The 23,232-nt window shown below is 46.3% G+C and overlaps 1 protein-coding gene and 1 long non-coding RNA gene across 7 annotated transcripts in view; one reads left to right on the forward strand and one right to left on the reverse strand.

Moving 5' to 3' along the window:
- SYN3 (synapsin III) overlaps nt 1-23,232 on the reverse strand; it is a 465,836-nt gene that overhangs the window by 190,693 nt on the left and 251,911 nt on the right. The gene's annotated exons all lie outside the window — the stretch shown is intronic.
- LOC102900449 overlaps nt 37-23,232 on the forward strand; it is a 23,629-nt gene continuing 433 nt past the window's right edge. Inside the window, exons 1-8 of one of the 5 annotated variants that reach the window (XR_006601076.1) lie at nt 260-684; nt 6,379-6,441; nt 8,688-8,789; nt 11,778-11,832; nt 12,186-12,312; nt 17,188-17,407; nt 18,170-18,243; nt 19,568-19,953. This is a non-coding gene — a long non-coding RNA (uncharacterized LOC102900449). Of the gene's footprint in view, nt 685-3,478; nt 3,599-6,378; nt 6,442-8,687; nt 8,790-11,777; nt 11,833-12,185; nt 12,313-16,998; nt 17,133-17,187; nt 18,244-19,567; nt 19,954-23,232 lie in introns of those variants that run through there. The other 4 variants (XR_006601075.1, XR_006601074.1, XR_006601077.1 and 1 more) reach the window with 4 other exon arrangements.

Below are 23,232 nucleotides of genomic sequence, written 5' to 3' on the forward strand. Positions count from 1 at the left end.
GTTTACTGAAACAGCAGAGAGCTGCAGTTGGCTGACCTGAGGGCAGGGAATGGGACCAAGATGTGCAGAGGTGGCCCAGAGGAAGGGAGGATGGAGAAAAAGGGCTCCTGGCCTGCAAGTCCTATTTGGAGGATGGAACAGGGGCCATACCTGTCAGGATCTCCGAGAATTGGACTTAGAACTCATCTAGCCCAACTGCTTAAAGTTTTTTGTTATTTTAGTTTTAAAATCTACTTTGCTGAAGTACAATTTACATGTGAAAGAAGCATTGATTTTAAGTATTCAGGTCTGGGAGTGTCCACAAATGGATCCATCCATGTGACTATTCTCACAATCAGAATATAGAACACTTCCATGGTCCCCAAATTCCATTGTGCCCCTTTTACAGTGAGACCCCATATTAGTCAGGATTCTCCAGGGAAACAGAACCAATAGGATATATACAGATAGACATAAAAGGAAATTCATCATAGGAACTGACTCATGCAGTTATGGAGGCAATAACTCTCATAACCTTCCATCTGTAAACTGGAGACCTAGGACAGCCAGTGGTGTAATTTAACACAAGTCCAAGGGCTTGAGAACATGGGGAGCTGATGGTATAAGTCCCCATCCGATTCTGGATGTCCAAGAGCCAGGAGCGCCAAAGGAGGAGGGCAGGAGAAGAAGGATATCCCAGCTCAGGTAAAGAGAACAAATTCCCCCTTCCTCTGCCTTTTTGTGGGATCTTGCTCACTTCGTCTACCAATTCGAATGCTAATGTCTTCTGCAAAGATCCTCACAGACACACTCTGAAAGAGTGTTTTATCAGCTATCTGGGCATCCCTTGGCCCAGTCAAGTTGACACAAAGCATTAATCATCACAGACCGCATACTCCAGGCCTTAAGCACTTACCTGGTTTTCCTGCCACTGTAGATTAGGCTAGTCTTTTCTAGAGTTTCATAAAAATAGAATTAGTTTGTACTTTTGCATCTGACTTCTTTTGCTCAGCCTAGTTTTAGAAATTCATTTATATTGTTGCTTGTATCAATAGTTAATTCTCTTTTGTTGCTGAATAGTATTCTGTAGTATAGAATAGCTCCCCCCCCATTCTAATAATATTTCCCAACATTATTGGATACTTATAAAACAATACATGCTAATAATTTGTACAGAATGCTAATAATTTGTACAGATTTTCTTCCCAAATTCCCACAACAATCTTATAAGTACTATTAGTATGCTCTTTTCATGGATAGGAAAACTGAGGCTCAAGAGAGATCATGTAATTGCCTCCAAACACAGTGTAAAAGTTGGAACAAATATTTGAATCAGGGCAGTCTGATTCTAGAATCTATGTCTTGAGAATCATGCTCTACTATCTCCCATTTTACAGATAGAGAAACAGAGGCAGGAATGGAAGCAATTTGGTCAGCATTATGCTGCAAGTCAGAAGCAGAGTATTTAATATTTTGGGAACCCAAGGGCCCAGATTTCCAGCATACCATGTAGCCTCCTTTGAAAGAGGCTCAAAGACCCAGGTAGCCTCCTTTGAAAGAGGCTCAAAGACCCAGCCAGTCCCTTTCTTACTTGCTTGAAGCCTGTGCATTCTTTAATGCCAAACTCAAACATGTACTGATTACCAGATTAGGGCCAGGCAATGTGCTAGGCCCTGGTCACATCATTACGCAAGCAGACATAGCTCTCTGGAAATAAATCAATGGATCCAAAAAAACAGCTACAGAAGCATAGGAAGAGAATTGCAAACAACAGTTCGGGGTTTATGTGTATGCTAAATTTAACACATTCAATGATGTTACAGACCCGAAAAGAGCTCCAGACCCAACTGATATTTTTATAGAGCAATCATTATAGGTCAGCCCCACCCTATATATTGTTATATTCATCACCAGAACAATCTCTTGAGGTAGGTACTCTTAGTATTTTCCATTTTGCCAAAGAGGAAACTAAGGAATAGTGGGGCTAAGTACCGCGACTGAGTAAAGCCCTTTGAATCTTTTCTATACATGGTCTCATTGTTCCCAAATCGTCCTTGAAATGGGGTGAGGAAACAACCTATTCTAACCCACCTAAATAATTATGGCAGAGATGCTATTAACCATCAAATACCCCAGTGCTTCCCCACATTTCCCATCCTCTCCTGAAGCCAGGCTGGGGCCCTTGGACCAGTTCTGGCCAATAGACTATGCGCAGAGGGTTTGGGACATCACTTCCGGGTGGAAACAGTTAAGAGCTGAGGTACCTCCTCCATCTCTCCCTTCTTTCCTATTGTGGTGACTGTAGAGACTACCTGTTCTACATGGTGTAGTTACCAGATGGGGAGAACTGCCTGACCCACATCAGAGGTCACATGAGCAAGAAATTAGTCTTTATTGTGGTAAGCCACTGAAATTTCAAGAGTTAGTCTGTTGTAGCATTTGAGCATCAATTGTCCTGACTAATACAGTAATGATAACCACAACTAATGCCATTTAATGTTTACTCTGCTCCAGGCACTGTGCACTAAGCACTCTACATCTGACAGTTCCTCAAACTTCTTACCTTTCTAGTTTATCTACATACTTAAGAGATACGCAGGCTCCAGTGGGCTCTGGATTTGTTAATGACCTACGAGCCAAAAAGACTTTCCCTTGGAGGCAGAATTCTCAGGCCTAAGCAATTCTTTTACCAGAGATAATACAAACATTTGAACAAGTCTGAAGAAAGTAGAATCCACACTTATTTCCTCAAGGGGCAAGAAACACAGGGCTCACATGGGAAATAGAAATCGAAAGGCCTTTAAATGTACTGGATGGGAAAGAAAAGGGGCCCCAAGGAGACTTCTTCTCTCCCTCCCCATTAGTAAATGCAGGGTGCCAAAAGGAAGCTCTTGCTGCATGACGATGAATATGAAGAAAGTTCTTCCTGGAATCTGATCTCCTGTAAAAAACGAATCCCATCAGGTTATTCTGAATAGCTTGCTCCCAATTGCACTCAGGATGAAGTGTGATGTCCAGAGCCCCCAGTTTAAGTTTATAGTTAGGCTTAGGCTTTGGAAGAGGGAACATGTAAGCTACTATTAATAAGTGAATGAGAGGTTGTTAGCCAGAGACATGAAGGACAGAACGTTCCATAAAGAACAGTAGGCAAGGCATGGGGTTATTTAGAGGGCTTGGCATGTTTAGAGACTGTCAGAAAGCTCAGTGTGGCTGGAGCATAAGGTATGACAGAGGCAGAGCTGGAGTCTTAGGTGGTGGCTGCACTGTTGGGGGAGGCTGAACCTGGTCTGGTGCAGCCTGTAACCTTGAAGGTGAATGGGTCTAATCCTAGGGTCAGTTAGGAGCCCGCTCACCTGCACATACAAGCCCAACCTTCTAGCCATTCTCAGAGTAGTAAAGGTGATATTTTCATTGCTATCTGCTCATTCTTTTTCCTTATTCCTTCATTACTTCTGAATTTTGTCAGAAAAGAGGGGTGTTACTTTTTGTGTCCCTTCAGAGACCCCAAAATAGGTACTGCTTCCCACTCCATATCACAGATGAAGAAACCAAGGCTCAGAGCATTGAAGTAATTTGAATGTGGTGACAGCCAGGACTCACAGCCACCTGGTACACGCAGGTATGGCTGTACTAACTGTTACATTATTTAGGTATTTCTGTAGTGGTTATTAATTAGCTACGACTCTGACTACCTCCTCTTCACTCCCATCCTGTGGTTCAAAAGCTAAAACGATACCATTAGGCACAGCAGGGGCTTTCTGCCTTCTCTATAAAGCTATAGTTGACTGGTGAATTCCTGGGCCATGCCAGCTGTTGAATATTTTGAGTTACATCAGCCTGGTTACATGGCTGATGGACACCAATGGCAGAGTCTGAACCCACATCCAACTGTTTCTAATGCCTGTACTCTTTCACACTATAAGCTGCTTCATACCCAGACATGGGAAAACAGTCCTGCCACCCCTGCACATGCCAGGTCACCACAGGGACTAGGGTTCAGCTTTGGAAGACAGACTTGCGAAGGACAGGAAAGACCTGGAATTTGTCCAGAAGAGAATGACAGGGTTGAAGGGGGACTTGAAACGACATCATATAAAGAAAGGAATGCAGAACTGGGGATGTCAGCTTGGAGAAGAGAAGATTTACAGGAACCTGGAGGACTATCTTCACATATTTGAAGGGCAGCTGTGTGAAGAGAGATGGAATTTGCACCAATTGGTGGACTTAACAACCAATTCAGCCCTCATGTGGTCACTGGGTAAATAGTTTCCAGGTACCTCTTCTTTGCAGGTGTTAAATTAGGTCTGGGGACTGGGGGGTACGATGTTGAAAATACATTTAATTTAATTTAATTTTTTAATGTTCATTTGTATTAGAGAGAAACAGTGTGTGAGCAGGGGAGGGGCAGACAAAGACAGAGACAGGATCTGAAGCAGGCTCCAGGCTCTGAGCTGTCAGCACAGAGCCCGACGCAGGGCTCGAACTCACAAGCCGTGAAATCATGACCTGAGCCGAAGTTGGACATCCAACTGACTGAGCCACCCAGGCGCCCCAACGATGTTGAAAGTAATTAAGAGGTTGCCACTAATGGAGGAGACAGACAAATAAACAGAAGTGTTGGAGAAATTTGGAGAATGGAGCTCGGAAACCCTGAAGCCCATTGGGAGACCTGGCAAGGCTCTTGGAGGAGACAGGTTTTGATCAGAGTCAGGGAATGTGTAGGAGGCTGTCAGTCAGAGAATGGAATAGAGAGGGAATAGCACATTCAAAGTAATGGAGCCAGAAAACAGTGCAACATTTACAATGAGACCAGGACTGTGGCTGGAATATAAGGCTTGTGGGATAGAGGTGCAGCTGGAGACAATGTGAGGGGGTCTGAGGAGTAAGGACACAGTCTCAAGGGGAATGAGGAAAGGGCAGGTTGTGACAAATTATTGTCATTGAAAGCACTCAAGGGCCAATGGGAGGGTGGCTTTGAAGGGAGGTTAGCAAACACAACCCAGTAACCAAAGTGGTCAGATGTGATGGCCTTGATAATCCACTACAACCTTGGGCTTTTCTGAGAACTAAAGATAACAGTCCTGGGAGGGACAGCAAAGGATGGAAGGAGAAGGTTTGGACCCACTATGGTGGTTCTGTAGATAAATGTTCCCATTCTGGCTTCCGCTAATTTTATTTCCATGTGGCTGAGAACAAGGGAGAGTCTAGTCTTTATTCTGGGACTCAAGAATAGGTTCCAAATGTCTTTCACTGGGGAGGAGGGGCATGGAGAAGAGGTGACAATGACAGGCTGGTACATACATGGTAACTGTTCTCAGCATTTTATGTTGGTTAGCTCATTCAGCCCCCACACTGAAACTGTGCCTATTTTACAGATGAGGAAACCGAGGCAGAGGGAGGTTATGCAACTTGCAGAAAGTGCCAGAGCTTGGATTCAAACCCAAGGGTTCTAACTCTAGAGCTCAGTTCTTAACTACTGTACCACAATAGTGTGAGCTCTGCCCTTGTGGGACAGGCTTCTATTTTTTATTATTAAACAGAACTCTCAGCATTAGTACCGACCTTTATTTGCCCACAGATAAATTAGCAGGAGATGGAATTCACTTTATGGGTGGATTTCTCACAGGGTCTCTTTAGGGAACATCCTCTCTAAGGTATGTTATTTTTATTTTATTTATTTAATTACAATTTTTTTATTAAGTTTATTTATTTTTGGGGAGAGAGAAAGAGGGAGAGAGAGAGAACACATGTGGGGGAGGGGCAGAGAGAGAGGGAGAGAGGGAGGGAGGGAGGGAGGGTGGGAGAGAGAGAGAGAGAGAGAGAGAGAGAGAGAGAGAGAGAATACCAAGCAGGCTCCACACTGTCAGCACAGAGCCGATGCGGGGTGTGAATTCACAAACCGTGAGATCATGACCTGAGCTGAAACCAAGAGTCAGAAACTTAACCGACTGAGCTATCCAGGTGTCCCCTCCAAGGTTTGTAATAACCAGATGATAGCAGTGACCCAAGCCAAGGGTTCCAAACTCTTACTTGATAAATATGATAAAGCAAATATGAAATTAGTTTTTTAAGCCACATAATTATCTTGCTAGTTTAAAACTTCCCATTTTACCAGATAGGAAGTTAAAGCTCTAGGCACCTGACCACACAGCCCACAATGGCTCCTATGCCTCAGCTTGCACTCTCATGGGATCTTCCAGAAACTTTCAGAAAAGCAGTGCACAGAAAGGGCAAAAGACCAGGTCAAAGCAAACTGTCTAGCTAGCTCAGCAGTGAAGGAAAGGGAGAAAGGTCAGGGGGAGTGGGAAGTGATGTGATAATCATCACCATGGAAGCTGTTTGAAGGTGTTTGATGCTACTCTTGGACCAAACAGAGACATGTTCTATGCCACTTTACAGATAAGGACACAGAGGCTCGGAGAAGAAAAGCAAGCCACTGAAGGTTGCCCAGTGAGGAAACAGGTGAGCTGGGATTAGAATGTAGCTCTACCTGATTTCAAAGCCCATTTCATGTCTTTGGGTTGATTTTCTCATCTGCAAACTGAGCAGTCTACATTATTGACAACTCTCCCACAATGCATAGTGTGCTTTAAGATACTCCATCTACTCATGACATTAACAGCAACACTAACCACAAAAACAGCTAGCAATGGAAAGTTACCAGGTGTCTGGAAGTGATCTAAGCATTTTACAAGTATTAGCTCCTTTAATCCTCACAAAGGCCCTGTGAAGTATGATAACTTCCATTTATAGAGGAGGAATCAGAGACATTAAGTAACTTACCTAAAGTAACATCGAACTGCCTATTAAATAATAATGAGTAACTGAAAGTCAATAAAACCTTTTGGGTTAATCAAAGACTTCTACAATCATCTATCAGTTGATCAATATGAGATAATCAGTGTTTTTTTTTTTTTGAGAGAGAGAAAGACAGAGGGAAGGGGCACAAGTGAGCAAGGGGCAGAGAGACAGAGAATCCCAGAAGGGACAGAGAGAGGAGGAGAGAGAGAAGCATGGCTCACCCAGAGTGGAGCTCGTGTTCGCCTGAAGCAGGGCTCATGTTCACCTGAAGTGGGGCTCGTGCTCACCCAGAGTGGGGCTCATGCTCACCTGATGTGGGGTTCGAACTCATGAACAATGAGATCGTGACCTGAGCTGAAGTCAGATGCTTAAAGACTGAGCCACCCAGGCCCCTGAGATGATCAGTATTTTTAAGGCTATTTCAGTGACCCCCTGCATGAGTATAAAGGTATGACTCACATGTGGCTTTGGGAAATATAGGAAATTGCTGATGGATTCCTATGGGCTGATGGAGGGTGTTGGGTGGGTGGGACCCATGTTGTAAGTCACAGGGTCTAATGCTTAATATGCCAGCTCTGTTTTGGAAAAATCTCATCAGCAGTACAATCGTTGGCTGGCCTCTGCAGAAAACACTGAGCTATCCTGGTGCCCCAAGCCAGCTAGTAGCCTGGATCCCCTTCTCACTGGGGGCAGAACACACAGGGAAGCATGACTGAAGGCAGAGGAGAGGGAGGGAGTGTTAGGGAAAGAGAGGGACGGAACAGAGAAGCTGATGGCTAAGCCAGCTGTTGTTGGTTGTTGCCAACCTGTTTGGAAAGATGTAAACCTCATGTGTTCCACGAATTTCACCAAAGTCTTCATATGTTTGAAAATAAGAGCTGTGCAGATCAACCACTATCCCACCTCAGGCAGATAGAAGGCTTTCAGCATCCCTGGGTGGCAGGTGACAAGTCTTCAGCTATCTCCTTACCACAGATACCAATTGACACAGGTGAACTTGAATGCCCAGCTGGACTGTCAACCTTTCCCACCTCTGCCCTGCTCCTTCCCTCTTGGACTCCAAGCTACCTGAGGCACCCCTGGGTGTGTGTGGGAGGCACTGAGTTGGTCTTCCTGGGGTCCAAGCCTCTCCTTTGGGGCCCCTTTCCTACTAGGTGGTATCCAGGGGCAGCAGGTATCATAAAAAAAAACCAGTTCTGAGGTCCGACATACCCAGATTGGAATCCTGACTCACCAGCTGGAATCTTGAATTGTGTGGTTGTGAGCACCCCCAGTTGTGTGATCTTGAGCAAACGAAGACTAGGATATACTTTGCCAGTGTGGCGAAGGGATTATTAATGAGGTGACCCACTTGGGGTCCTCCCAGGCCACACCCTCTCTTCTGTGCAAACCAGTTGTCAGAGAGTGGCTTGTCCATCACTCCCCTACCCTCAAAAGTTAGGGACCAGCGAAGTCCAGATGCTATGTCCTTTCATTGTAATAGAGAACAAGCAAGTCTATGAACATGTTTATCAGAAGTTTAAGCAAATCTCTCCCTCTTTGGGGTCTCATCTTTTCCTTCTAAATGTGGAAATGGGTAGCTGCTTCCTGAAATCCTTCTGAGTTTGAGACTACGAGCACTCCCAGCAGTGCCCCCCCCCCCCACCAAACTAAACTGTAATAGCAAAGTCACCAATGGAAGTCACTGCTCTTTGACAGCTGTTCCATTCTTTCCATGTCTACTTAGTGAATGCCTAGCACTTTGTACTCAGGACTGTGCTAGGTACCGAGGGAGCTAAAATGCCACGTAATAACAGCTCAAACAGACCCCTGATTCATAGAGGGCTTACTGGGTGCCTGCTGTGCTAAGCTCTTCATCTATTTAATCTTCAGAATCCAATCCTGCTGTCACTATGCCCATTTTATAGGTTCCGTCATTGCCCAGGCACATGACTAAGAAGTAGAGAAGGTCAAATCCCAGCCTGGATCTAGCTGACCCTGAAGTCCACGGTTTCACCCAATACTCTGTGGTGAGTGCCTCCCTTTCAGCACCGTCACCAAGAAGTGATGGCTCCCTGTGTCAGCGAGGAAACAAGGTGTCAGCGAGGAAACAAGGTGTCAGCAGACAACAGTCTGAGGACTAACGATAGCAATGGGAATAGCAGTGACGATGATGGTGTGGCTATTGCCTGTGCTGCAGCAAGGAGGTCTGGTGGGAGACTGCTGGGCCATACAGATCAACAAAGGGCTGGAGGGAGCAGACAGCGGGATTGCAGTGGGACTTGGGCTTGTCCAGGAAGACTTTCTGGAAGGTGGAGTAAGGGACTGGTGTGCTCCCAGTGCCCAGTCCCTGCCACACTCTGTGCTAAGTATTTTAGAGAAGTAACTGCTATGGTCGCTCTATGAGGGAAAAAACTTGGTTCCCATCAGATGGGTAAGGAATTAAGAGCCAGAAAAGGACAGTGTGAGGACCCAGGATTGGAACCAGTTAAGTGGGGATAAGAGCGAGACAGAGAAGTACTTCCTCTAAACCCCGAGCTCCCAGCACCCAGCTCCTCATCCAGAGCAGATAGACAGCATGGACTTTGCTTTTTTACTAATCCTGACTCCAGTTTCCCCATCCACACCCTCCATTCCCCTTGCTTAGGCTGGCTGTGAAGTCACTGCCTATTCCTGCAAACTGCTGCACATCTGGAGGGGTGGACTCCACCCTTCCTCAAACCACAAGTTCGAGGGAGGGACTGTCACTGACTGATGCCTCCTGTTTGTCTCTTCTCTGAAACTTCTCCTTCCTTTCTTGCCAAGAGAATGTGCAGCTTTGGGCAGGGGCTTTGTCAGATTTCTCAGCAGCATCTCCTCCCACTGGCCCAGGAACTAGAGGCTGGAGACGCAGAGAGGTCTGCAAGAGTCAGCTGCTGTGCAGCCCTGGGCTAGTCAGAGCAAAGCTACGTGGTGCCTCTGAGTACCTGCATAGCCTTCTTGCACAGGGGAAGGGGCAAGGAGGGGAGAAAGGAGAGACAAGACAGAGACAGAGACAGAGACAGACAGACAGACACAGACAGACATACACACATCGGAGAGACAGAGCAGAGAGAGAGGGAAAGAAAGAGAGAGAAACAGACACCACAGAGAGAAAACAGAGAGACAGAGTAGGGATGGAGAGAGTAGGGGAGAAAGGCAGAGAGGAAGACAGAGATAGAGACAGGGCAGAGAGGGGGAAAGAGAGAAACAGAGAAGGGAAGGAGAAGAGAATAGGGGAGAAAGAGACAGAGACAGAGAGCGAGACAGAGAAGTACTGGAGAGAAAGACTCAGAGAGACATAGAGAGAAGGACAGTGAGCTATGGAGAGAGAGACCAGGATGACAGAGCCAGGGCCAAAAGGCAGAAAGGATAGAACCTGTCCAGAGACGACACTCAGCTGCATGCCAACCAGTAATTTCTGCTTCTAGAAGGCAATGTCATAAAAGAAGAAGAGAAAAGAGAAGAGGGCAAGGAAATAGTTACATACTTTTAGTAATAAAATGGACTTAGAAGTCAAATCATGATGTTGACTAAGGGCTCCCTAACTTCTGAAATCAATTTCCCAGCCCCAGAATCACATTTTAGGGATTGTCGTCCAGCCTCAGTTTCCTTATCTGTAAAATATGTTAAACGATAGTGGCTTCACATGGAAGGTTGAGAGGCATATGGTAGGCTGTGTAAACTGTAAAGTGCTGTGGAAAGACAATGGGCAGAAGAAAAGGAAGCTCTAAGAATCCCCCTCTGGGTTTTTTTTCAAAACCAGCTGGTGTCCTTTTCCAGGGAGCTGATCTGATTGGAAATGGGTGCTCAAGAGACACTGATCTTCACATAAAAGCTGCCTAATGTGTCCCATAGACCTACCTGGGTGACCTGAGAAAGCCACTCAGCTCTCTGGGCCTCTTAAGAATGACAGCTGAATGAAAGAATATTTTAAAGCTTCTTCTGGCTTAGAGTGTTGACAAATCTGTGACCACCAAGATGAGGAGGCACTGGTGACGTGAAGGCTTCACTTGTGACCTGGTGGGGGTTGAGCTCCTGTTGGATGCTCCCCCTCCCTCCAGGAAGCCTTCTCTGGTTCTCCCATATCATGCGCAGTGCCTTCCTCTGGGCTTCTGGACACAGTGCTACCCTATCCTATTGTCTTCATCTGTGATGTGACTGTTTCCCCACTAGACTATGAGCTTCTGAGGGCAGAGACCATCTTGCTCTACCACTGGGTCCTCAGTGCCCGGGGCCTGGCACAGAGCAGACACTCCATGGATGCTTGTGGATATGAATGAGACTCAACTGCCAGCCCACATTCCTTCCCATTAGGCCAGACATTTTCAAGGAGGAAGGGCTGGGGCCAGGCTTAGCTGCCGGAGGCTTTGGAAGCAACCTTTGGACAATTTGTGCTGTGCTCTGAATCCTTTCTGGGAGCCAACTGAGATTCCAGGGTAGCTGAGAGCCAGAAAGGGTGGGAGGTAGACTTCCTGGCTGGGGAGAGCCTGGGTGCGGTGGGGGACAAGAAAGAAAAGCCGTCTTAACACAATAGCTAACATTTCTCCAGCATTTTACGCTTTACATAATATTTCCACATCCATTATTTTGTTTAAACCTCACGGGAATCCTAAGGCTAAGTAGGGCAGGTTCTAATACCACTGTTTCTCTTTTTTGGATGAGTAGAACAAGGATGAGAGGTGAGGTGGCTTGCTGGAGGCCACAGAGCCAGATCTGAAGTTGAATCTTTGGACTTTGAATCCAGTGTTCTTCTAAGACCAAGATAAAGGTGGGGGGTGATATCTGAGAGAAGTCTAGATTACTGCTCTGGTTCATTGTGGCTTAATGAATTGTTCAGTTTTTCTTAACCCACGTGTACTAAAAAGTGGTTGTAAGTGGGACTGTCATTGATGGAACCTTGTTAAAGTGCTTTGTTCAAAGTATATTATTCATGTTATCTCATTTAACCCGAACTGTGACCCTATGAGATAGGTCCTACTTCTAACCTCATTCTACAGGTGATGGAAGTGAAGCTCAGAATGAATGAAGAACCAAATGAAGACCAGACAGCCAGTGAGTAGCCTATATTTGAACCCAAGAACTTAGATTCTAGAGCCTGAGCTCTTAATCACCCACCATACTGCTAAGATCTAATCCTCAGCACCTAACGAGGAATCATGCAGTAAGTAGCTTCCTGCAGGAGCCATTGTCAGAGGAGAGGCATGGTGCTGGCTCTGTTTCCCCAGACGTGGAAACTGACAGTCCTGGACCTGCCCTGACTACTGATCCTTGTGATTCTTCCTGGGGCCTGGCCAGGGTGAGGGTATAGTGGCCACAGTTTGCAGAGCTCGGACAGCCCCAAGCTAACAGGAACAAGGAAGAAGCAAACTGAAGCCTTTCTCTCAACAACTTGTGCCCATCACTAGGAGTCAACCAGCCTGGACACTGCCTTGCATGCTGTGCGTTGTGGCATAGGGGAAAGAGCTTAATGTTGGAGTCAAATCTGGGTTCCAATCCATCTCTTAAACTTAGCAGCTGGATGAGCTTGGCAAGGTGGGTAAACTTACTGACCCTTGGTTTCCCATTCGTAAAAAATGATAATATGAGTCTCATAATATGGAGACCAAACACAGCAAACCACCTGAGGTGTGTTAAGGCAGTAGCCTGCACACAGTGGACACTCAATAATTCTTTATTCAAGAGAGGGTGGCCCAGGAGAAAGAGCATGGGGCTTGGGGTTAGACAGCTCTGGTTTCAAATGCTCGTTCTTCCAGTGATAAGCTGTGTAACCTTGGGCAGATGACATCTTCTCTGAGCTTCAGTTTTCTTATCAATAAAAGAAGGATGACAGCAACTACCTTCAGAGGGGTTGTTGTCAAACAGGAACTGGGGTACAATCAGAGTTCAATGAAGAACATCTAACACCAACAGTAATAAGGTTGATTCTCCCTTTTCCATTCTTTGGAGTGGGAAATGAGTGTATCTCTTCATTCACTCACTGATTCATGCATCCAACATTTAGGAATCTACACTACAGCTCCTGGGCTTATTCCCGGGGATACCAAAATGAGCTCTGAGGGTTTTCCTACTTTGAGGAGAAGACTGACTGCCATGTAGATATAATCATGATACAACTTGGAGGTGCTTAGACTGAACTATGTGCCAAGTGCCCTTGCCAAGCAAGGAACAGAACAGCTGTAGGCAAGCAGACCCATGCCTTATTCTCCACCAGCACAGAGGCTTAGATGTCATGGGGACACCTCAGATTGAACATCAGCAGCCCCTGCTCTTTGGCTCAGATGCTCCCCAGGAATACTCATAGCCCCTGTCTCCCTTGGCCTCCCTGAGCCATTCCATGGGATTGTTCTGGCTTAGTGGATGACCAGAATTCTACTAGGATGACACTCTTGGGTTCCCCTTCCTGAGCTTCCATGCACTGTGGTTTATTGAAACCTCTGGAACATTTTGTACCCTCCCCCTAATTCCCTCTCCAAATAGCTATCCTTGCTTATCTCTCTTGGACTGTGTCACTTTGGCATTACGTAAAGATCCTTGCTTTGCAATCCTATAGGCCTAACCACCATCCTAGCCTCTCTCTGGAAAATGATAAACATTAATTTGGTAGGGTTTCAAATTTGGCTGGAGATAGACAAAAAGTGACTGGTCCCAGGTCAAACTTGGGATGTTGAGCTTTTCTTGAGGGTAGCTAGTCAGGGCCAAATAGGCATCTATTTGTTTTTGTTTTTGAGAGAGGGGGAGAGAGAGAGAGGCAGAGGAAGGGGGAGAGAGAATCCTAAGCAGGCTCTACATCCAGCACAGAGCCCGAAGCACTGGGGGTTTGGAGCAGTGGAAGGGTGAACCCACATATTTTTAATTTAGTTTTTAAATTTACATCCAGGTTGGTTAGCACATAGTGCAATAATGATTTCAGGGGTAGATTCCTTAATGCCCCTTACCCATTTAGCCCATCCCCCCTCCCACAACCCCTCCAGTAACCCCCTTTTGTCCTCCATATTTAAGAGTCTCTTATGTTTTGTCCCCCTCCCTGTTTGTATATTATTTTTGCTTCCCTTCCTTTGTGTTCATCTGAGGGTGAACCCACATTTTGTAGTGCCATTCTGCTCTGCTGAGAATACACTGAAAGTTGGCAAGGGCAGAAGCAGGAAAACCAGTTAGAAGGGGACTGCAATAGCCAAGTGAGAGATGGTAGGATTCTGGATTCCGGATAGACTTTGACAGTAAGGATTATAGATTTCCTGATGGATTGATTAGGAGGGAGAAGGGGTAGTGAAGGAGGGAACACTCAAGGAAGACCCTAAGGTTTGAGGTTGAAAACAGAGCTTCCCAAGTTAAATGGGAGAAGGCTGAGGGGAGGCAAATTTGGGGGAGAGACCAGAGTTCAGTTTTGACATGTGAAATTGAATCACTGTTGGATGTCCTGAGGAGATGTCTAATGCATAGCAGTCTTGGATACATGAGTCTGGAACTCATTTAGAATCATGATACTGAGTGAGGTTGACAAAGGAATAGATGCGTGGGTTCAGGTAGAGAAAAGAGGAGGTCAGAACTGAGTCCTGACAGACCCCAGACCCCAGAGAGCGTGAATGAAAGAGTAGAGGAGACTGAGAAGGAAGAGCCAGGGAAGCAAGTGTCCAAAAGAAACATCTGATGAAGGACTGCTATCCCAAACACAAAACTCTTAAAACTCAAAAGTAAGAAGAGAGACAACCTGATTAAAAAATGGACCAAAGACCTGAACAGACACTTTACCAAAAAAGATAGACAGATGGCAAATTAACATGTAAAAAGATGCTCAACACTATATGTCATCAAGGAAATGCAAATTAAAACAACAATGAAATACCATTACACACTTCTTAGAATGGTTGAAATCTGGAATGCTGACACCACCAAATGCTGACAAGGATGTGGAGCTACAAGAACTCTCACAAATTGCTAGCAGGAATGCAGAATGGTACAGCCACTTTGGAAGACACTTTGGTGACTACTTACAAAAGTAAACGTAGTCTTACCATACGATCCAGCAACCATGCTCCTTGGTATTAACCCAAAGGAGTTGAAAACTTACGTTTACTTCAAAACCTGCACAGATTGCAGCTTTATTTATAAGTGCCAAAACTTAGAAGCAATCAAGATCTCCCTCAGGAGGTGAACGGATAAATAAATTGTGATACATACAGGCAATGGAATATTATTCAGTGCTAAAAAGAAATGAACTATCAAGCCATGAAAAGATGAGGAGGAACCTTAAATGCATATTACTAAGTGAAAGAAGCCAGTCTGAAAAAGCGACATACAGAATGATTCTGACTATATGATATTCTGGGAAAGGCAAAACTATGGAGCTAATACTACTACCACCACCGTCACTGCTACTACTACCACCACCACCACCACCACTACTGCTACTACTACTACCACCAAAATCACCTCTACTACTACTACTACCACCACCGTCACTGCTACTACTACCACCACCAACATCATTGCTACTACTACTGCTACTACTACTACTGCTACTACTACTACTACTACCACCATTACTGCTGTTGCTGCTGCTGCTACTACTACCATTGCTGCTGTCTCTACTACTACTACCCCTATCCCTGCTCCTGCTGCTACTATGGCTGCTGCTACTACTTACTACTACTACTACTACCACCACCACCACCATCACTGCTACTATTACTACTACCACCACCACCACCACCATTACTGCTGTGGCTGCCTCTTCTACTATTTCAAATACTACTACTACTATTACTACTACCTGTCTTTTTACTGAGTGCTTGCCAGGTGTTAGCTCTCCACTATCTCTTCCCAGTATTTCATTGTCTCAACCCTCACGGCAACCTTCAGAAGTGCTCTATTATTCCTAGCTTACAGACAGCCAAGCAGTCAGTACCTTTGCCTAATAATTTATATTCCTTCTGGAGTCCTGATTCCATTGTCAATCTCTTCTGCATCTAGAACAGGGTCTGAGACAGAGATGACACGGGCATGGCTGATGTGCCAGGGGCAGTGGATGCTGTAGGAAGTGCACGATCTGGCTTTGCTGACAGAGGGGTGGAGGGGGGAGCAGAGATATGAAGGGAGGTGAGCCAAAGCTCCAGGACTCAAGGGAGAAGTTGCGAACTCTGGGGAAAGTCATGGCCTTCCCCGGAATCAGGGCTGTTTAAGCCCTGAACAACACGGATTTCCTTATGGTGGTGGTGAGCCTAGTCCCAGAACCTCCAGCTGAGGCCAACAGGAGCCTCTGGACCCCTGAGTAAGACATGCTATAGGGGGCAGCACTGTCCTGCTCCATCTCAGCCTAAGCCCTCCCTTCTGCAAAGCAAACCAAACATTAGAGCCAGGCAGGGTCAATAGGTCAGAGTGCATGGAAGGGTCAAAGGTTATGGGTCCTGCCGGTGTGTGACATTCAAGTCAGGCAGGCAGGTGCTTCTTCTGAGTCCCAGGACCAACTGCAGGGGTTAGTATTTGATCACATCCAGAAATTCCCAATCCCTGACTCAGGCTGTCTCCAGAGGAGCTTCTGGAAGACCCTGACCACCCTGTGACAATGAATCATGGAGAGCTTCCCAGGGGAAGGGTCTTGGGAAGGGTTGGCTCCACTTCAGGGAGGGCCTCAGGCACAATCAGACTCCCCAACAGGGGCTTATGACTAGTGACCCTGGGGCCCATCAGATCCTCCATTGCCCCTACTGCTTACCAAAAAAGTCTGGATCACTGGCATCCAAGGTCCTCACCACCTTACCATTCTTATCTACAACCTTATGCTCTATGACCCCAACTTCAAAGACATCTTTATTCTTGAACATCTATTTTATGCCAGACACTTCACAGGCATTATGTTCTTCATCCACTCAGCAAACACAGACTGAGGGATCATCCTGGTCCAGGCATTGTTCTAGGCCTTGGGCAAACAAGAGTGACAGGGAGCCTGTCTTCATGGACACTCTGATGAGGAATCATCCCCGTTTTACGGGTGAGAAACTGAGGCTCAGAGAGGTGTTGGGCTGCAGAGCAGTGACTTGAACATGGACACGCCTAACTCCAACACAGTTCTTTCCATCCCTATACTTTTCTGTAGCCACCTGAAGCCCCTAGACCATGGTGGTGAGCCATACCTCCAGGGCTTTGCATGAGCAGCTCCCTGTGCCTGGAATGGCCTCCTCACCTCTTCTCTAACCAGCTGATCCCCTTTTGTTCCTCCAGGCTTTTCTCAACTTCACCTCCTTCTCTTCCTCACCACCTCAACACCCCCACCTCCCTGGGCTGGCAGAGGTGCCCCTCCTACTCCCAGACACCTCAGGTCCATATCCTTGCCTGGAGTTGCTCATGGCCTTCTTTGATTGTTGGTCTCTACTGAAAGGTGGGCCCCTGTGAGCACCATTGTCTCCTCAGGTCTGAGTCACCAATGTCCAATGTGATTTGGGTCAGAGGATCAGGGCCTGTCGGTTCAACCTCCCCTTTGTCCTGAGATGCTTCCCCAGGGCATGGCATAGTTGGAAAACCAGTCCCCTGGAAGAAAGTTTTGGTGCCTGTTGAAATAAAGTGGCTTCTGGAGGAGCTGGCTTGAATCACTCATACCTCCATGGGAACAAGTCTTCCAGAGCTGGCTTGGGTAAGGAGGAGCTCCTGTCTGAAGGTCTTGCTGCCAAGGATGCCCTCTAGGGAGCACTGTGGGAGAGGGGCTGTCTGGGGAAGGTGGCTGTGTTTCTTTCCCCTTCCATACAGTTTAGTTTCCTCCCAGTCCCAGATGGCCAACTGAGCCATCCTCTGCTGCCACAGACCTCCTCCCATGTGAAGATTCCAGCTCTGACCAAACAAGGTTCTTCTATATCTGGCCTGTCTCAGTTCTTCCACCTGGATCTCCCTTCCCCCTTTGCATCTACATTATACATTCCAGCAAGTTCTCAAACATTCTCTGAGCATACAATACAGTTTTACAACTCGATGCCTTGCACCTTGAACATTGGCTAAAAGGGAGGTGAGAGTCTCCATTTCTTATCGGCCAACCCCTTGTCCAGAATCTCCAGGCTGAGAAACTACTTTCCTCTGCTTTTCCCAGTGGGTGAGGTCTTGAATCAGGGCCAGAGGGACTCCAGAAATTCTCCCTATCTTAGTCACTTTTCTCCCCATTGACCCCACAGCTGGCCAGAGAGGGAAGTGGAAACTCCCTAGTGTGGGGGGACTTCTAACCTTTGCTCTCTGTGCAGGGACAAGATGGAGACTCAGCACAATTCCACTCCCTTCCCTTCCCAGCCCTATCCTGGGATGGGAGGGACAGAAGAACAGTGCAGGGGGCAGAGGTTGGGAACTGGTCTGGGGAGGCTGAGGAAGGTGTGGAGGTTGGAGGAAGGGAACTGACATCTAACATTTACAGAGAACTACTGAGCTCCAGCACCCATTGCAGATTTTATTTGTTACCACCCCAACTGTCATCTTAACCCCCAAAAGGTGAGACCATTCTAATTCCCATTTTACTGAGACTAAAGCTAAGAGAGAAATAAAATACCACAGGTCATTTTGGCATTTCCCAAAGGTGTCATACCCAGGTTCAAACCTGGTAGTTGTCTTATCACTTCCACCCCACCTCTGCCCCCAGACCCACTGTACTGATGCACTCTTCCAGAAGCATAAGGAACCTTGAGAGCCCTCAAAGACTGATCCTGGAGCCATGGAATGTTATACCACAAGATACCTTCATCCTGGTTCAAAGTACTCCCTCTGTCATGTAGGAACAAAGGCCAGGGAGGTTTTGGTTGGTTTCATTTTCAGGAACTAGCAGAACCAAGATTCAGGTTCATGTCTTTTGACACCAATCTCTGCCCTTTCCATTCAGTAATATACATTAACAACAGACAGCTTTCAAGGCCAGGTAATCATGCCCAAGTCTACTCCAAGTTCTGGAAGCACAGCTGCCATTCTGTCCTTGATGGAATGATGGAGTGACAGAGTGGCAAGGAAGGGCTCATGGCCCTTCTGTTGCAGGTAGTAACCCTTCTCTCACTGTAGCATGCCACCCCCACCTTCTCAGACCCATGCTGTTTCTTTAACAAATGTTGTGTAATGCCCTTTTACTATGTGGAAATAAAATTCCCGGTTAACCTACATGCACAATAAAAAAAAAATTAATAGGGTGCCCTAAATATAATATGAGAAATCAAGTAGAAATAATTCCTAATAAAAATTAAATAAAAATAATTTATAATAAAATAACATGTTTCCAATTATAAACACTCTCCTGTGACTACACTGGAAGACATAATGAAATAGTCTGATGCTTGCATTTATGCATAAAATAGCCATGATCTTAACATCTACAAATGTGGACTGATTTGGATGTTTCATTAGCAACTCAAAGGCCAGGAGTGGGGTTGCCATTGGTGATATGATTTGTTGAAACAACTCTTGGTAAGATTCCAACAACACAAAGTGAAGTCTGCCCTGAATTTACATGGTGGTTGCATTTGCAGGGGAGCATATATTAAAACTGCTCCCTGTTCAAACGCTTTGTGTGCAAAATAATGTGGAGTTCAGTCCTAGGCTTATATTATTATAAATGGGTTTTCATCTGTGTGGTGTCTGGCGGGATAGTCAATGGCCCTGTGGGGTACAGGACTGTCCCAGGCACATCCCTGCACCCTCCCACTAAGGGCCAACCCAAAGTTTCCAAACTGCATCCTGAGGGACAGACAGTACTGCCCCTGTGGAGAACCAATGATCATATTTTTAAGCTTTACTCAAAGATTATATCCCAACCTCTTAATATCTTTCTAAGGTATTCAAGCCCTGGAGTTAGCTGTGGCATCTGGATGGAAAAGGCTGCAAGCAAAAGAAGGTGGAAAGATCCAGAATCAGTTAGGAATCCAGGTTACACTGCTTGCTGCTGTGTTTCCAGGTCTATCTGGTACATACTGGCTGATCAACAAATATCTGTGCAATGAAATTATTAGCTGTGTGACTTTGGGAAAATTTTTTAACTTGCCTCAATGCCCTCACAGTGAAATGCTGGTCATACTGTGGGGCTTCAATTTGAGAAGATTAAATGAACAAAGAGGGGAAAGCCTGGAGATGTGCAGAATGAGCTCAACAATAATTAGTTGACAATAAAAATCAAAGTCCTGCTATGATCTGGCTGGGATGAAATTCTGGATCATGGAAAAGGTAACAGATGAGTGTTTTCAAATCAGCATCTGACTAGACTACTTGACCTTTTGGATAGGTGGTTCCTTTCAACCTTGAGACTCAGCAATTCTGAGGCCCTTGTCTAGACAGAGGCGGTGGTGAGGAGCCACGTTGCCACCCACACTTGCCCACCACAGGCCAGTGCCTTGCACATCCCCGAGGCCCTCCAAACATTCCAGGAGAGTGAGCTCCCTCCATTCTACTCCTCCACCCTGTTGTTCAGGTGAAGGAGAGAAGCAAACATTTACTGAGCACATCCTACATACCAGAAGTTGTATTTTCCCCTAAGTTATGCCATTAGATCTTAAGTTGGGATGAGGTGGGGAGCAATGTCCCACGCACGAGGGACCGGGGCTCAGAGATGGTGAGTGACTTGCCCCGCGTCTTAGAGTGAGTGTGGGGTGGTGCCTCCTTGAGCTGGCTTTCCTTCTATCACAGTGGGGCAGCTTGACAGAGGCTCATGTAGAGCACTGTGGATATGTCCACCCAGCCTGCCCACTTCCCACTACCCAGCTCCTGGGATTTACCAGGCACAGAGTGGGGTTCCTCTGCTCCCCACCACTGGTTCAGAGGCACAGAGTTAAGATGGACTGGGAGAGAAGATGGGGAACATGTCAGAAGGCCTTGAATCCCAGGGATAATGGGGATGGACTGGGACTAAGGCAATGAAAGATCTCAAGCAGGGCAAAAGATTCTCAGTGAGATGCTCTAAGAAGACTCTATCCACCAGTGATGAACCAGGAGACTTCAAAACTGGTCAGGTGGCTGCGCAGGGTTCTCCTTGAGTGTTTCTCTCAATCTCTCACCTCCCTACTCTTTCATTCCAGCAGGAACTCTGGGAGCTCCCAAGGGACAGGGAGGCCCAGCCAGTTCTCCCATCCAGAGTATGGCGGCTCTGCCAGCCTCTAGATGGTGGGGTCCACTGACTCTCTGTCTTCAATTCCTACTTTGACTTTGCACACAAGGTGCTATGTGTCCCAGGGTCAGCTGCTGCTCTCCTGGCCCTGGTCTCCATGGCAGCAAGATGATGCGCTTAGACTAATGGATTATCAAGAGCTCTCCTTTTATCTTTATGGGGGTGAGGCGTCCAGAGAAGTAACAAAACATGAGCTAGAGTCTAGGGGTGGATGGTGGAAGCCACATGCACCAGAAGAGGTGGTGACCCCCAAAGGAAAGGCAGCACATTCACAGAATATCAGGCCCTAGGGGCAGTTCACTCCTGGTTCTTCTCCTATGTTGGTGGGGGACAGAGGACAAGAGCAAGGTCAGGCCACCCAGAGGCCTTGGGATGTAGCCAGTTTGCCCTTGAGGGTTGGCATCATTTTTGAGCACTGCTGAGAGGGGCTGGACAAGTTCTTCTCTGGTGGGGGTGCCTCAGAACCCCTAGGATGAAGTCTAGTCCCAGAGAGGCTAGGTCCTACAGATTCCTTTGATGATGACAGATGCTTTGTTTTTTTGGAGAACCAACAGAATTCCTTTTGAGCAAGATTTCCTTCCTCCATTTATTTATTTACTCTTTGCCTAGTGATTCAGCAAAACAACCTCAAAACCAGTCTCCATTGGGAGGCAGGAAGAACCAAACCTTCAAATATCAGTGATCCTGTGAGGTTTTTGCCTTGTGGAACTTTCCTTAAAATAACTGCATCAGGAGATTGTCCAGGGAGGGGTGGTGGAGGAAGGAGACCTGAAGGCAGAGTCCTGGGGGCTCCTGAAGGACTCAGGTAACTGGAGTGAGGATTCTCAACAGCTGCCCGTCCCTTTTCTCCACAGCAAGGGCTTATCATTGGTTTCTCCCACCTTGCAGATTCTAGAGGGGGCCATCTTCCTGAAGAAGGAATGGGTTGGGGTCTGAACTCTACAGTGTAAGATAAGTGACTTGAGTGATAGGCACTACGGTTATAGCAGTGGAATATGAATTGGAACCTTCTTGCCTGTGTCTGTATGTTCTTCACCCATGCTATAATATCCTAATTCTTGATGCAATGCTTTGGTTCCCTTAATTCAGTGGGAAAAACAAAAAAGTCTTTAATGCATCTAAATTGGAATTGGGCCAACAAGATAAAAGGTTGTGGAGGAAATAGTGCCAGACTGGAAATTCAGAAGATGTGGGTTCTATTTCAGCTTTGGTTTATTAAGCCATGGGACCTTGTGTAGGTCACTTCCCGAAGGACACAGAAATGCCCGAGGTCAGGGAAACCTGGTGTTTGTAAGCAGGAAGTCTGGGTAGATCTGAGAATAGAGGTGCTGATGGGCAGAGCAAGGTGGGGTGGAAGTCCTTGCCAAAGAGTCACTCAGACTTGAGTCTCATCTCTCCACTACTGGCTGCATGATCTAGGGCAAGTCAACTCTGTGCCTCTGAGCCTCAGCTTTCCCATCTTTAAAATGGGGGAAAATAGGGGCACATGGGTGGCTTAGTCAGTTAAGCGTCCGTCTTGGGCTCAGGTCATGATCAAGTCCCACACTGGGCTCTGTGCTGACAGCTTGGAGCCTGGAGCCTGCTTCAGATTCTGTGTCTCCTTCTCTCTCTGCTCCTCCCCCACTCATGCTCTGTCTCTCTCGCTCTTTCAAAAATAAATAAACATTAAAAGAAATAAAACAAAATGGGGGGAAATAGCCATCTCAAAGGCTGTTGTGATAACCGGAAGTGAGAGAATGCACAAGGAAGTGCTTCATAAATGGGAAAGCATGGGAAAAACATGAGGTATCATTACTCTAAGTACTTAGGAGGAAGATGGGGTGCCTGGGTGGCTCAGGCGGTTGAGCATCTGACTTCGGCTCACGTCATGATCTTGTGGTCTGTGAATTCGAGCCCCATGTCGGGCTCTGTGCTGACAGCTCAGAGCCTGGAGCCTGCTTCGGATTCTGTGTCTCCCTCTGTCTCTCTGCTCCTCCCCTGCTCATGCTCTCTCTCTCTCTCTCTCTCTCTCTCTCTCTCTGTCAAAAATAAACATTAAAAAATTTTTTAATACTTAGGAGGAAGAAATATTAGTCCTCAGAGAGCCCAAATTTAAATAATAGCAGCTACTATAACAAGTATTATTATGGAGGGTTTACTCTCTGCCAACCTGAGTGCAAATGTATAAACTAATTTAAGTATATAAACTCAATCTTTTTTTTTAAGTATATCACATACACAGCAAATTGATAAAGTGCTCTCATCTTAAGAGTACTGCTTAATGAATTTGTACATTTGTATATATCATGTGAACTTACTGAATCCTCACTAAGAGCCTTACACTGCTTATTCCCATTTTACAG

The sequence above is a fragment of the Felis catus genome, chromosome B4 (assembly GCF_018350175.1).
Source record: "Felis catus isolate Fca126 chromosome B4, F.catus_Fca126_mat1.0, whole genome shotgun sequence".
NCBI lineage: Eukaryota > Metazoa > Chordata > Mammalia > Carnivora > Felidae > Felis > Felis catus.